Source organism: Leptodactylus fuscus, chromosome 5 (assembly GCF_031893055.1).
Source record: "Leptodactylus fuscus isolate aLepFus1 chromosome 5, aLepFus1.hap2, whole genome shotgun sequence".
NCBI lineage: Eukaryota > Metazoa > Chordata > Amphibia > Anura > Leptodactylidae > Leptodactylus > Leptodactylus fuscus.
Window position 1 is genome coordinate 67,137,948 of NC_134269.1, and position 16,015 is coordinate 67,153,962.

Here is a 16,015-nt window from a genome sequence, read left to right on the forward strand (position 1 = left end):
TCTGCAGGGGCAAGAGAAAAAAATCCAATTGCACTGAAAAAATGGGGCAGCAGCTTGTAAGGGAATTGCCAGTTGAGCAATTCCCTAGTGGTTGTTGCTGAAAAAGGAAGGAAGAGAATAACAGAGATAGTGATTCCTAAACGCGAACCCAGCCCCTGTCCCTGCCTACTTGCCTCAGTTACTCTAGGTTGTCGTAGGGCAACTGGGCGACAGTCACTTCTTTGAATAAGTGTTAAACAGAACAGTACAAGACAAAACAACATAGAAGCAGAGTCAGCAAGACGAGGTCAAACCAGAGAGACAAACAGTACCAAATCGAAATCCAAAAGAGTAGTAACAAGGGAAGCCAAAGGTCAAAAGTAGTAAATACAATACAGTACAATACAATACAATAGCAAGAGAAGAGCTGAGCAAGGACAGGGTCTCAATAGCCAGCAAGCATGTGAGGGTAGATGTATATCTGTAGTCCAGAACCCACTAGGCAGATAGGCCGTCAATCACCCAGGTAAGGCTAAGATTAGCTATTAGAGGAGTAGAGGGAAAGCAAGAAGGAGATGGATATGGTGGAAAATCAATTCAGAGATGAGGGAATAGGGCAATGTTCAGACAGAGCAACACAAACTAAAAGCAAGGATTCATAACTGAACATGCCTCCTGTAATGCAGCGTGCAAGGGGAGGGAGGTGCAGAGACCCGAACAGGTAAAGATGTTGCACAGCTATTAACAGATGATAAGAACTAGAGTTAGTTGAGGTGGTAAAAAGTCCTCTTTAAATGTTTGACGGTGCCGAAGTCAAAATCGATAAAAAGTTACTGACTCCAACTTCAAAATGAAATTATTATTTTAAATGATAATATACAATTATATTATATCTATTGTACAGTTAATTAAATGTATAGTTTATTGGATATGAAGGATTCGGAGTTGGAACAGACTGGAAAAATAAAGGATGATGGTTTTGCCTGGAAACCATTATAATTGCATTCAATGGGAACTATAAAAATCCAAATGCATTAAAGCCGTCCTAGAGGTGGCTGCAGGTAGCGAGAATTCATTATTTAACTACATGTCTGAGTGAGGGAAAATAGGGGATTTCGACATCTGTATTAAAAAATGGATTGCAGAACTCAATAAAGCTATGCTAGGAAATATTATGATGTTTAATCTCAGAGTTACTATTCAATTAGATTATCAGATAATTTTTAGCTCTTTTTCACCAAAATCTTTAAAGGTCAGATATTTTATGGCTAAATTATACAAATTATGTTGTCCACATGTTACTTAAGGTGATATTTAAGGCATTCTGTGCTATATTAGAAAGTAGAGCTTTCTGTAAGACATAATTGCTTGTAATACAGATCATCCATGTGTACCGGCTTGAGAATTTCTCATTTAGCTGTCATTAAAATAACCTTAGTGCAAGCTCATGTTCATTAACATTGATCATTCTGCTTGCTCAGCCTATGTAAAAATAGGTATCCCCATACACCAATAAAGTGCCAGTGTGAGGGGATGCATTAACAAATAGGAATTACACAGTACATTATATATATTTATATATACCGTATATACTCGAGTATAAGCCGACCTGAATATAAGCCGACCCCCCTAATTTTGCCACAAAAAACTGGGAAAACTTATTGACTCTAGTACAAGCCTAGGGGGGAAATGCAACAGCTACTGGAAAATTTAAAACATTAAAATGGCCGAGTTCTTGGGTGCAGTAAGTGCTGGGAAAGGGGAGGGGGTATTTTGGTTGTCTGTCTGCCCCTTCCCTGAGCTTGAGGACTGGGTTTTTTACCCCCACTTGGAATTCAGCCTGGCTGAATATAGGGTATCTGCCCTATATTCAGTAGACCGGGCACTGTCAGACATAGGGATACCTAATGTGTATGTGTTTCACACAGGGCCGCCGATAGGCCAGTACTACTGCTACTGGCGTCAGGGGCCCGGCCAAATTTTAAAATGGGGGGGGGCCCGGGCCCCCTGGCGCCGGCAGCAGTCATTGTATGTCCTGTTTCAACTCAGATCTGCGTCCAGAGGACGCAGATCTGAGTTGAGCACATACGCGGCTGAAGCGAGGAGCTGACACAGGTCAGCTCCTCGCTTCGCCGCTGCCGCCTGTCTCGCTGACACATATGCGGCTGAAACGAGGAGCTGACCTGTGTCAGCTCCTCACTTCGCCGCTGCCGCCTCTCTCGGTGACACATATGCGGCTGAGCCGGAACCCGGCTCAGCCGCATATGTGTCAGCGAGAGAGGCGGCAGCGGCGAAGTGAGGAGCTGACACAGGTCAGCTCCTCGCTTCAGCCGCATACATGTCAGCGTCAGCGAGAGAGGCGGCAGCGGCGAAGCGAGGAGCTGACACAGGTCAGCTCCTCGCTTCAGCCGCATATGTGTCAGCGAGAGAGACGCGCAGAGAGCGGCGAGGGAGCGGAGGAGAAGGTAAGTTTAATGTGGAGGTGGAACGTGAATCTGGGGGCAGATGAAAGAGAGGACGGCATGACACTGTGGGGACATGAATCTAGGGGCAGATGAAAGAGAAGACGGAATGACACTGGGGCAGATGAAGGAGGGGACGGCATGACACTGTGGGGACATGAATCTGGGGGCAGAGATGGAGGGGGGACATGAATCTAGGGGCAGAGATGGAAGGGGGACATGAAACTGGGGGCAGATGAAGGGTGTATATGAAACTGGGGGAGAGATATAGGGGGGACATATAATTTACGGGTGACTGTAGGAGGATTATACTGTGTACGGGCACATGAAAAATTAACGAGTGGGCGGAGTCAACACAAAAGTGGGCGGGGCTAAATTTGCTGCGGCACGCCACACATTTTGTCCCTCTTTTAGTTCTTCAAAAGTTGAGAGGTATGGAGATGGAGGGATATGAATCTGGGGGCAGAAATGTGGGTGTATGATGAAGGGTGTATATGAAGCTAGGGGAGAGACGGAGGGGGACATATAATTTACGGGTGACTGTAGGAGGATTATACAGTGTGCAGGCAAATGGAAAATTAATGAGTGGGCGGAGTCAACATAACAGTGGGTGGGGCTAAATTTCCAGCGGCGCGCAAAGCAAAAATGGCAGGGGGGGGGGGGCCCAGACACTTAGGCTGTACGGGGCCCCAAAATTCCTGATGGCGGCCCTGGTTTTTTGTTTTTTTTTAGTCGGACATGCAGGACTTTGTGTCCGGTAAAAAAAAACAAAAAACGGTTTCGCCATGGGCAGCAGAGGACGCTCATCCACAGACACTGAATGTCAGTTTCTGTCTTCTGCCGACAGAAAACAGAAACCTGCATAACTGAGATCAAGTGCTGTGAACCCGCCTTTATATCTATTCTAGGGAAAGGAGTGATTTAGAACTTTTATTTATTTTATTTTTTATTATATTTTTTATTATATTTTTTTTATTTTTTTTACTATTTTATTACCCCCCCGGGGGACTTGAACCTGCAGTCATTTGATTGCAAGTCACATAGACGGCAATACAAGTGTATTGCCGTCTATGGGAGATTCTCTACATTACTATTACGGCTGGTCATAAGAGTTACATGCAAAGAAATAAATTCCATCCAACCCTTTTAGAACTTTGTGCAAAGCATTACACAACTTGTAATATTATAGCTATTGTCCGTATCAGTTATACAATGCGTCCCCTGTAGGGTACAATGTTGAAAAAAGGCAATTTCTACTAGGAAGAATGGACAACGCAGATACATATGCGGAATCTTTCAATTAAAACACACAGAAGTAGCCCATGCTTTAATAATGTATAAGGATTCCGGGGACATATATATTACGCCCAGCCTGGGCCAGACAGATTTACTTTTTTCATTTACATCTGTGTTTTAATGACTATCTAGAGATTTTCGCTTATCGCTAATTCAGTAATTATTGTTCATAGTGAGCAAAAACTAATTTACTTGCCTAATTATATCTCCTTTAAAGAGTGACCCTTGAATATAAATAAGTGACCTCGAATATTGGCACATATCTTAGCGGAGTTGCAAAAGCAGTTCCTCTTTTTTTGCTTTAAACACGGAAATGTAGAGGCGCACTAGGAAGAGAAGACCCCGCGCTGTCTCGTAGCCTGTCAAACATTGCTTGTGTCCTACTTAGTATAATCCCATGTTAATGATAGGCAGAGAGCAGGGGATATTTTTAGCTCCAGTCCTGGATCTGTGACAGAAAGTACATACTATACCAGGTGAGGGTGTAAAGCTGATACACGCAGCTTTATCTGTCATTATTATAGATATGTATTCACATTGGACCAGGTCTATGCAATGATGAAGTTCAAAAGACCACCATACTAAAGAAGGTACCATGACTATCTGTACTTGTTTTAAAGGGATTTTCCAGGATTTTAATATCTATGACTGATCCTTAGGAGCCCTGACATCTCCACCGATTAGCTCATTGCAGGAGCTGTAATACCAGCAAAAACACAATACTGGAAGTGAGCAGCTCTATGCACTGGTCCACATTTACTAAGGTATTTGCACCTTGGCCTGGCACATTTGTTATGCACTGTGGCATATCTCAGCCTCTGCGTCTTGCTCGCCACTTTTTTAGACAGTGGATGAAGCGGCATAAAATCTGCACATTCTGCATTGCTTCCGCATCTCGGCTGTATTACATAATCTGGACCTGGCACTAGCTGCTGGAGGCAGAAAATACTCCCACAGCTTAACCCTTCAGATACCATGAACAATAGCAACCATTGGGTCTGAGTGGTTAGGGAGCAAGTTGGCTTCTCCCACTTCAACCCACAATTTCTCCTACAATAAGATCATGGGGTCCTATAACAAAGGGAATCAAGTAATCCCAGGTTCAAATCCCCTTGTGAAAAAGTATAAATAATAGGTATAAGGCCAAGGCCCCACATGGCGTCCTGCAGTAAAAAAAACACTGCAGGAAAAACCACTGCGGCAACGTACTGCAGTTCTTCCCGTAATACTTTGGACAGAAAGTTCACATACGTTTCCTCTACGGACTTTCTGATTCAATTATACCAATAGGGAAACCGCCGGCATTTCTGTAGGTATAACTGACGTGCTACAATTTCTAAAACCGTGACGGTTTTGGAAATCGCTGTGTGTCTGTAGCGTGTATTTTACTGCAAAGAGGGGGTGGAATTTGCTAGAATGGCCATGTCATTTATAATGCAGAGTGGATGCCACAAAAACAAAAATAATGGCTGAATTGTATGTTGTTTTTCCACACAGAAACCTCCAAAAAAGCTAAAACACTATATGTACCCCAATGGTGCAGAATAAACATACAACCTAGTGCACAAAGAATAGGCCCTCACATAGCCATGTTGACATAAAAATAAAGGCGTTATGAATTCTGGAATGAAAGAAAGCAGCAGAGCACAAACGCCCAAACTACCCTGTGTCCTTAGGAGGATAAAAGTAACTAGAAGAAACTAATAACATTCTTAATATTCATTTACTCCCAAACTGCAGGATCTCTTTTCATGACACCCCCGCAAAACTGGATTTCACCAGAGTTCCATTTTGCCAGGGGAGAATGCACCCAATACTTACCTTATCTGCTCCATGACATACTGTAGATTTCTCCTTACCTAATTTGCATTGATTTATGGCTTACTTATGTAATGTAATGGTGGATTAAATAAAAAAAATTTAAAATTCGCATTCACTCCTGCTTTTAAAAAAGAAAAAAAAAAGCTACGGAAAAAGCTAAATTTTTAGCAGAAAATCATCCATGTTCCAAATATTAGGACTTTTTACTGCTAGAAAAGTGTTCTAACTTCTTTAATAAATTGTACCTATTGTATTAACTCTGTGGCCCAGGTATAAGGGATAATGCAGTTTATTCCTCCTATTGTTTGGGCAAGGGCAGCCAATTAGCAGACAAGAACCATTCCTTTGAGGAGGTCATTGACAGCAATTGCGATTGCCAAGTATTCATGGTCTATTATTTCTCGCCAAAAGAACAGCAGGTTGTACTACTGACTAGGGGATATCCAATTCCTATGGGTTCACGATGCACAAGACACCTGCTCCTCACAGAGGACAATGAACAATGTAATAGAAGAGGACGCGATGGCTGTCTGTTCCTATAGACAAAGGAACAAGGATGACAACCCGTGCAGCTCATACTGGCAGGAATAAACATAACTCCTCTACATGTCTCTATAGCATACTGGCAGGGACTTACTGGAGAGAGCAAGCCATTTCTGAAATTTCAGGTACACTAGGGTGGACCTGTTTGTCTTAGTAACCATTTCTATGTATTTGGCATGATGTAACAATATTGGAGTATCCTTTCTTAAAGGGAGTCTACTCCCACCAAAATCCCTTCTAAACCACTTACAGTATATGCTGCTGTAGGCTTGTTGGGGCTATTGTGTAATTTTTCTGGCCAGAAAATTAACAATTTTTTTCTGTATGTGCTGTACGGTACACCTGGGGCGTGTCTGTGGCTGTTAGAGCACCCCTTTTTGCCTGTGGTCACCACCCAGTACTTTACTCAAATTATAGGGACCACAGATGGAAACAGATGCTTCGGAAGCCCATACCCTGTATGCACTGAACAGCTCATGTACATATGTAATAAATGCTCATTTTCTCTGCACTTTTACTCACAAAAAATATGTCACTATGTCACTAACAACCCCCACAACAGCATATAAGAAATGGCGGTGGTAGACTGTCTTTAATTCTATATGGTGTAAAGAAATTGTCAACTGGGTGTTGCTGGTTGAGGATTTGTTTCTACTCAGTTTGACACTGTCCAACCAGCGCTTTTAGTATCCTTCTGTGTAAGGACACATCCCTTTGACAAGAATCACTCAATTTGTTCCTGAATTTCAAGGAAGAGTAACAGAGTAACTGCACAATATAGAGTTATAAGAAAAGATGCTCCAGAATTGTTATTTCCTGGGAAAGCACACATTCACTAAGAGAGACATGTCAGGAGAAGTAAAAAGTCTTCTTTATTTCTGGAACACCCCAATTTCTGCATATTACACAATGTTTAGTCCAGTAAACTGAGAACCTGTGATCATGTCCACCTTAGGCCTGGCTCACATCTGCGTTCAGTATTCTGTTCGGGAAGTTCACTTGGGGACCCCCTGAACAGAATACAGAACGCATTAAAAAGCGGTGAGCAAAGAAACCACACGGACCCCATAGACTATAATGAGGTCCGTGTGCTTGCCGCGCACTGCACGGACACTGCACGGAAAACACACGGACCCCATTATAGTCTGTGGGGTCCATATGGTTTCACTGCTCACAGTGTTCGCTCATCTCTAGTTGTGACTTATCACAACATCTTGAGGTAAGAGGCTAATCATTAGCTCACCTTTATTCTTACCATCAGTATCCAATATTACTATGTTATATTGGCACTCGGTGTCTCCTCTTCTGTGTTTCACACTTTGCTGACTCTGTCTTGCTAAAGCAAAACAAGACTGCAACTCAGAGAAGTGTTAGATTACAGCTAGAACTGTACATCTAAGGGAAAGAGGATGGAGTGATCAGGAGCTGAGTAAAACTAGGGAGAGAGGCTTCTGGAGATGAACAGGAAGTTTCTATTTTACCTCAACTACTTTATTTGCATCAATGCATGTGATTCTGATGATGCTTCTGAGTTAGAGAAATGAACTTAGATTAGTAGAATCCCCTCTTCTTTTTATGTGTGGTCTATAACATACATTATAGTAGCTAGTTTCCACCAAACTTTTTACACATATTATACCTCTGATTTATGAAGTCACTGCAGAAGCATAACGGTAACAGAAAGTCAGGCTTCAACTTATACACCCATCTACAGTGATATTGTAGCCAGGGCTATGAAGTCAGAGTTGTGCAGTTAGAGACATGTTTAAGTGGAGTGTGAAAAAAGTTACTGACTATAAGAAATATCCTAGGCTTAGGCAACAAAAAAAATGAGAAAAATATTTTAGACTATTTAAACCATATCTGTTGATCAAAGGAAGTGGAGGGATAGAGTCACCTACTTGATATTTTATTCTAGGCATTGTGGTCCATAGAATTGTACTCAAGGGTAGATAAAGGGAGTTATTAGGATAGTCTGTTCTTGAAGCACAGATATACTACATATATACATATACACAGCTCTGCTGCACATATAAACAGACAGTTCTTCTGTATACAATACATAGGCACACACAACACTGATGCACACATATACTGCAGGCTCACACACACTGCTCTATTATATACAGCACAGTTCAATGTAATATAATGAACATGGGAAGAAGGAACTCTCTGAATAACATACTGGTAGTTCTGAGTTAGCCAGGACTTCAGAAGAGAAAGATCAAGGGATCCTGATATGTGACAACCTAAAAATGAGAGAACAGTCAAGCCAGGCAGCAGGGAAAACAAGTAAGATGCTCAACTGTACAGCTAGAGGAAGCAAGAGAGAGAGATCGTGATCCTGTGGTATAGAGCACTGAGACCACATCTAAGAATACTGTGTCCAGTTCTGTAGACCCCCACCTACAAAAAGGCATAGATAAAATAGAATGACTGCAAAAGCAGGCTACGAGTCTGAAGCATAAAACATATCAGGAGAGGCCTAAATAATCTGTGTAGTGTAAAGAAAGAAGAAAGGAGGGGGACATACTTAAAACCTTTACACATATTAAAGAAATAAGTAAGGGCTCGTTCGCATCTGCGTCTGGGTCTCCGTTATGCAGGTTTCCGTTTCCTGCACAAAACAGAGGCAGGAGACGGAAACCTGCAGGACTCTTTCATTTGAATGGGTTTGAAAGATGTCCAGCCGTGAGCAGCGGTGAGCATTTCATGCTCTCTGCCACAAAACGTTTTTTTTTTTTTTTTTAAATCGGACACAGAGTCGGACATGCAGTACTCTGTGTCTGGTTTTAAAAAAACGGTTTCGCGGCGGAGAGCATAAAGCGCTCACCACCACTCACGGCCGGTCCCGGTCTGACAGCTTTCCGTCTTTTGCATGCAGAAGACGGAAAGCTCAGAACGGAGACCCGAACGCTAGTGTGAACCTAGCGTCAGGGTCAGGATGGAAACACACTAAACACGAGAACAAAGGGCACAATCTGAAATGGGTCTATGCAGTCACTGCAGAATCTTGGAAGGAGTCCTGACTCCTTCCATGCATGTGACTTCTCACTTGCTTGTGACCTAATAAGAGGTCCTAAACCAGGACCTTTTATTTTTGACACTGCCAAGGCTAGACGATTGGAGGACCTGCAGTATAGAGTGTGTGTATGTAACAGCTATTGATCACAGTTGTTCTTCCTTCCACCACTTTTGGCATGCTGGGAACAGCTTACACTATTTGCAGTTTTGGGGATATTCTGACCCAGTCATCTAACCAGCGACGTTTGGCCCTTCTTACAGTTGCTAAGGTCGTTCTGCTTGCCAATTTTTACGGTTTCAAGCACATCACAAACTGACTGTTCAGTTGCTTTCCTAAATATTTCACCCCTTGACATGCTATTGTTGAGATATCATCTAAGTTATACACTTTATATGTCAGTGGATTTATTGTTAATTCTTTTTTTTTTGTACAAACCTGTTTATCCCCTTGCCACAGCGCCAGACTTCCTGACTCAACCCTATATGTGAAATCTAACGTGTCACTTTATAGGGTAATACATTGAGAATGCTTTAACTTCATCCAGGTGATTCTGAGAATTTTTTTTTTTTCAAGACAAATTATACTTCATGCTGGTAAATTCTGGTCAATGTTTTGTGCTTACTTATTGAAAAATGTACAAAAATTGCATCTTTCAAGATTTGAATACTCGAGTATAAGCCGACCCGAATAGAAGCCGAGACCCCTAATTTTACCACCAAAAAATGGTAAAACTTATTGACTCGGGTATAAGCCGAGGGGGGGGGGGGGAATCCGCCGTGGCAGATAAAAAAGTCTGGTCATGTGCATTGCAGCTTAGTAACTCCATGGGGATCATAGTGATAGCAGTTAACCCCATCATGTCCCTCACATTAACCCCCTGTGTGCCTCACATAAGGGTTACTGATATCTGGGACATATGGAGGTAATAATTAGGTATCTTCATAATTAAGGTCCTTCATTAGTACCCTCATGTGTCTCACATATTAGTAACCCTTATATGGGGCACACAGGGGTTAATATGAGGGACATGATGGGGTTAACTGTTATTAATGTGAGGCACATGGAGTTACTGAAACTAAATTAATAACCCCAGATGCCTGACATTACTAGGCAGAGTAACTAAAGGAAGGTCCCTGTGTGTGTCACGTTACTGTAGCTTCCTCTCCTCCATACAACAGACATCTTCCATAAGACACAATGAATCCTGGCCACTCATCTGCAGGGTAGATGCTAAATCCTAGTGTGCTAACAGACATCTGATGACGTCATGACCATGTGATCGGACTCTGGTGTGGGCGGAGCTACTAGGATTTAGACTCAACCTTATCTGCAGATGTTACATACCAGTGGCTACAGGACCTTGATGACATCACAGTCACGTGACCTCATGACAAGCCAATCACAGAGCAGTAGCACTAAAGGACCTAACCCCCTTCCAGTTTTCTGTGCTCCGTGGACCCTGACTCATGTATAAGTCGAAGAGAGCTTTTTCAGCATGAAAAATGTGCTGAAAAAGTCGGCTTATACTCGAGTATATACGGTACTTTTTTTTTTTTCAGAAAGATGGCGTACCACCAAGATTAATAAGTTAATAACTTGAACTGAAAGGAATGGTTCATAATTAAGCTGGGTTTGTAATAAAAAAAAAAATTACTAAAACTTTGAGGTCTACCAAACTGAGAATTTTATAGGCATGCCTTGCATGAATCCAGCAAAATGGTTGCCTGTTGCCAGTTTTAAAGGGCAGCAAAGGTGTATAAAATTTACTAACCTTACGTAGCCTCTGCCACAGGCTTAATAAGATGTGACCTAGAAAGAGAACCAGAGCACTGGAGGATGCTGTGGCAGAGACAAGGAAAGGTGAGTAACTATTATTTTTACACACCCTCCCTGTGCCTTGGTTGTTACCCTGCAGGGCCTGAGGAGACCGAGGAGTATATTGACTCTTCCAGACACATCTGGTTTCGATCAAAATCAATATTTGTGAAGTCCCAACTTGACATCATTTTTTAAGTATGTTAAAAGGCTCAGCTCACCAACAGCCATAATCCAAATCTGAAAAAAAAAATCCAAATTAATTTTTTTAAGGATCAATTCAGTTCTGTAAGGGATCTGAAAAACCTCTATATTACTAACCCCCCACCCTCCTTAAATCTCCCCATCTTCAAAAGTGTTTCACTCAAAAATTCTAAATGTTTATTTAGCCCTAAAATGTACATCTTAAGGCTAAAGCCCCACTGGGCAGAAAAGCAGCGCTAAAGCGCTGCGGGAAGAACCACAGCGTAAACCCAATGTGGTTCTTACCGCAGTGCTTCAACAGAAAGTTCACTGAGTTTTCCTCCGCAGACTTTCTGTTACATTTATATCTATAGGAAAGCCGCCGGCGATTCCGTAGCTATAATTGACATGCTGCAATTTTTAAAAATCACAACGGTTTTGGAAATCACAGCGTGATCGCGCTGCGATTTTTTCCCCAAAGTGGGCATGGAATTCGCATAAATCCCATCCACTTTCCAAGCACTGTAAAACACAGCGATTTTTACTGCTGCGTTTCCGCCACGATTTTTACCACTGCGTTTTCGGCCAGCTAAGGGCCGAAGTTGCGGAAACTGAACTTTTTTTGTTGCAGATTTTGTGGTATTTCTTTTTAGCCAAATCAGGGAGTGGATTGAGCAAAAGGTAGAAGTATAAGCGCTGCTTCTACACAGTCCAGTCATATTAATGTGACCACCGCCTACTTTTGACGTCAACGTTAAATAACCAATCGCAGATGGCACGTGTCATCAGCCATCTGTGTGCACTTATCATTGTGGAAGGCCCGATGGATCAACACAAGTATGCATCTATCCTTGCAGACCATGATCACCCCTACATGCGAATTGTTTTTCCTCAGGATGATGGCATCTACCAGCAGGACAATGCAACGTGTCATAAAGCTCGCAGTGTACGTGCGTGGTTTATGGAGCACCAGGATGAGTTTACTATACTTCTTTGGCCAGCAAATTCCCCGGACTTAAACCCAATCAAGAATCTGTGAGACCACCTCGATCGGGCAGTTCGTGCCATAGATGCTCAACCGTGTAACCTACAGCCTGCAGCTGGTCACAGCACTGGAGCAGGCATGGCTCAACATCCCAGTGAACATCATCACAACATCCCCTCTCTTCCTGCACGTCTCGCAGCGGTCCGCTCTGCCAAAGGTGGTTATTCTAGATTTTGACAGGTGGTCACATTAATGTTACTGGACTGTGTATATCTCCTATTCTTCTTGCAGCTTTTCATGGCTTTGGCTCAAAAAACTGCAACAAAATCTTCAACAACCGAAACAATCTTTCCACAATGTCAGTCTTGCCTCAGTCTTACAAAGGAATAAAAGAGAAAATCCAACTCACAATTTGTTAAACAATTTTTCCACAGTGCAGAAATATTAGACATAGAGCAAGGGACAGAGGGGAAGGAACGCATTGGGATTCTGAAGGGAAGACTTGGCTGGAATAATTCTTAGGTAACTTCACATATTTGCAGGGTTCCGGACTCCCAAACTCATAAAACATGACATTATTAAGGAATTTATCAATGGGTATATTGAGCATTTAAGTTTTCCCAAAATTGAGCCAAATAAATGAAAAATTACAATTTTTCCAGTACAGTGGTACCTCGACATACGAGTTTAATCCGTTCCAGGCCCGAGCTCGTAAGTCGATCTACTCGTATCTCAAACGGATTTTTCCCATAGAAAATAATGTAAATAAATCTAATTGGTTCCAGCCCTCTAAAAAGTCCCAAAATTAGCCTAAATGCTAAAAAAGACATGTTTTTAATTAATAAATGTACATGCAACACGTATAAACAATAAAATAAATAATGAAAAGAGAAATGCACAAAGTACAAAAATAAAATGTATAAAACACGGTACAATAATCTTACATTGGTGACAGACGAGTGCGGCTAACGAGGAGGGAGCGAGGGGGAGGAAGGACGAGTTGACTGCACAGTCATACTCTTACGTACACGTCATACGTACACTTTCGTACATCCGAGCAAGTTCAATAACATGAGTCCCTTTCTCGTGTAAATTAATCATCTCCTGCTTCATTTCTATGGATATCATCCTCTTCTTCTTGTCAGTGGACTTTCCACTTGAGATTACTTTCTTGGGACCCATGATGCACAAGAAAAGTTCACTCACGCGACTAAGATGAGACTTTGTTTAGCGCTGTAATGTGTGCGAATGGCCGAGATGACCGGATGCAAGGGGATTCTGGGTCAGAGAGGCGACACGCCAACTAGCGGTAGCATCCTGAAGCTCGGCTCTGATCCTGAATTTGAGCTCGTGTGTCGAGCAGAAATTTCGCTCGCATCGAGGCTCGTAACTTGGATTACTCGTATGTGGAGCAGCTCGTATGTCGAGGTACCACTGTATAAGGTTGCCCCTTAAATATTTCATTTTGTTTATAAAGTGTTAAAGAAGAAGATGCACCCCGCAACCTGATAAACAATTTCTCCTATATATGTGTCCAAATGTGGATGTGAATTACAGAGGGAGATGTTTGTAGTGAGAAATTTTAATTTGTAAAGTGACACTTCATGGTATTTATCTAGGGATATAGAGAGAATTATTAATGAGTGACATGGCTGCGGGCAATATAAAATTATATATTGAATTAATATAGAATAAAGAAGAAAAATATATTTTAATGGTTGATGTACAAGAAAGTATGAGTGGATAATTAAAAAAAAATTATCTAAATAAGAGTGGTAAATTTTGAAATATTTAATACGCAATCCCGCTTTGTGGGGCACAATTCACACTGATATATTGTATTCTTTCTGATGCTTCATTTTGAGTACACACAACATCATTTTTTTTTAGGCCTCTATTTTTTTCAGCGGGGGCAGGGATTACTATGGGAAATGGTGGCCAGGACCAATCCTGATGATGTTGATCAAAATTATTAGGGGGTCGTAAAGAAAAAAAGAACAAAAATCAATTGACATTAGTCCTGTGGCATCAATGGAATGCCTGAGGGGGCTGTGAAAGTAGATACTTGTCCGCAGCTATCCATGTCAACTCAGACCCAGGAGGACCTCGAGCTGTCGGGGGGCTTAGACAAGGTGTCACTGAATACAGTCTCACATGTAAACAAAATCTGTGCTTCAGCTTTACTTGTGGTGTCCATATCGATAGATAACATTTCACTTGCCTCCTGAGGGGTTATGAGCCTTTAGGGCAAGTTTTAAATAAATGCTGTTCCCCAAATATTAATACAAGCGATTTAACCAATGCTTCCAGATTAGAAATATAGGAATGAACTGGTGACTAAATACCGGTCCCAAATTATAGCTATAGGAATGAACTGGTGACTAAACACTGATCCCAAATTATAACTATATGAGTGATCTGGTGACTAAACACTGATCCCAAATTATAGCTATAGGAATGAACTGGTGACTAAACACTGATCCCAAATTATAGCTATAGGAATGAACTGGCGACTAAACACTGATCCCAAATCATAACCTGGCGAGCAAAAACTGATCCCAAATTATAACTATAGGAGTGACCTGGTGACTAAACACTGATCCCAAATTATAACTATAGGAGTGATCTGGTGACTAAACACTGATCCCAAATTATAACTATAGAAGTGATCTGGTGACTATACACTGATCCCAAATTATAACTATAGAAGTGATCTGGTGACTAAACACCAAACCCAAATTATAGCTATAGGAATGAACTGGCGACTAAACACCGATCCCAAATCATAACCTGGCGAGCAAACACTGATCCCAAATTATAACTATAGGAGTGACCTGGTGACTAAACACTGATCCCAAATTACTAGTATAGTAGTCGTCCGGTGACTAAACACTGATCCCAAATTACTAGTATAGTAGTGGTCTGGTGACTAAACACAGGACCGAAATTATAAGTATAGCAGTTCTCAGATTACCGTATATACTCGAGTATAAGCTGAATTTTTCAGCCCAGTTTTTGTGCTGAAAAAGCCCACCTCGGCTTATACTCGAGTCAGCAAAAAAAAAAAAAAATTTTTTTTTTTTTTTAGGAGGGTGGGTCTATGACCAGCCACAATATTAATGTATATAATCTCCCATAAAATGATGCAAAAAAAAAAAAAAATCTAAATTGCTCCTTTCCCTAGAATACATAGAAAAGTAGAAAATTGCTGTGAAACACATACACATTAGGTATCCCTGTGTCTGAGAGTGCCCGATCTACTGAATATAGGGGATCTGCAGTGCTCCTGTTCCATCAGGAAGGGGTTAATAGGAGCACTGCAGATACTGCAGGCTGAATTCCAAGTGGGGGAAAAAAAGGAAGGGAAGGGACAGACACAACCAAAACACCCCTCCCCTTCCCCAGCACCCAAAAACACTGACCATTTTAATTTTTGAAATTTTCCAGTAGCTGCTGCATTTCCCCCCCTAGGCTTATACTCGAGTCAATAAGTTTTCCCAGTTTTTTGTGGTAAAATTAGGGGGGTCGGCTTATATTCGGGTCGGCTTATACTCGAGTATATACGGTATTAGAATAGAAGGGACTAAAACTAAACATTGCTCCCAAATTCTGAATATAAGAGAGACCTGGCGACTGAACACTGATCCCAAATGACTAGAATAGGGTTAGACTGGAGACTAAACACAGAACCCATATTATAAGTATAGGAATAATGGAGACTAAATGCTGCTCCCAAACTATGAGTACAGGAGTGAATGGCGACTAAACGCTGCTTGTAAATGATCAGTATAGGCAACTGCTAGGGAGCCGCTGTGCAAGGAAAAACAGTGTAGGAGAACAGATTCTGAGGATTAGCAGTGTTACTGAACATAGTTTCCTTTTTTTTCACAGAGGTTGCATGGCGTA

General features: G+C 41.7%; 1 protein-coding gene and 1 pseudogene across 2 annotated transcripts in view; one reads left to right on the top strand and one right to left on the bottom strand.

Annotated features, from left to right (window-relative positions):
• The window catches only part of MAN2A2 (mannosidase alpha class 2A member 2), an 82,139-nt gene that overhangs the window by 54,690 nt on the left and 11,434 nt on the right, over positions 1–16,015 (bottom strand). The gene's annotated exons all lie outside the window — the stretch shown is intronic.
• On the top strand, positions 2,195–2,318 carry LOC142205430 (small nucleolar RNA SNORA17; annotated as a pseudogene).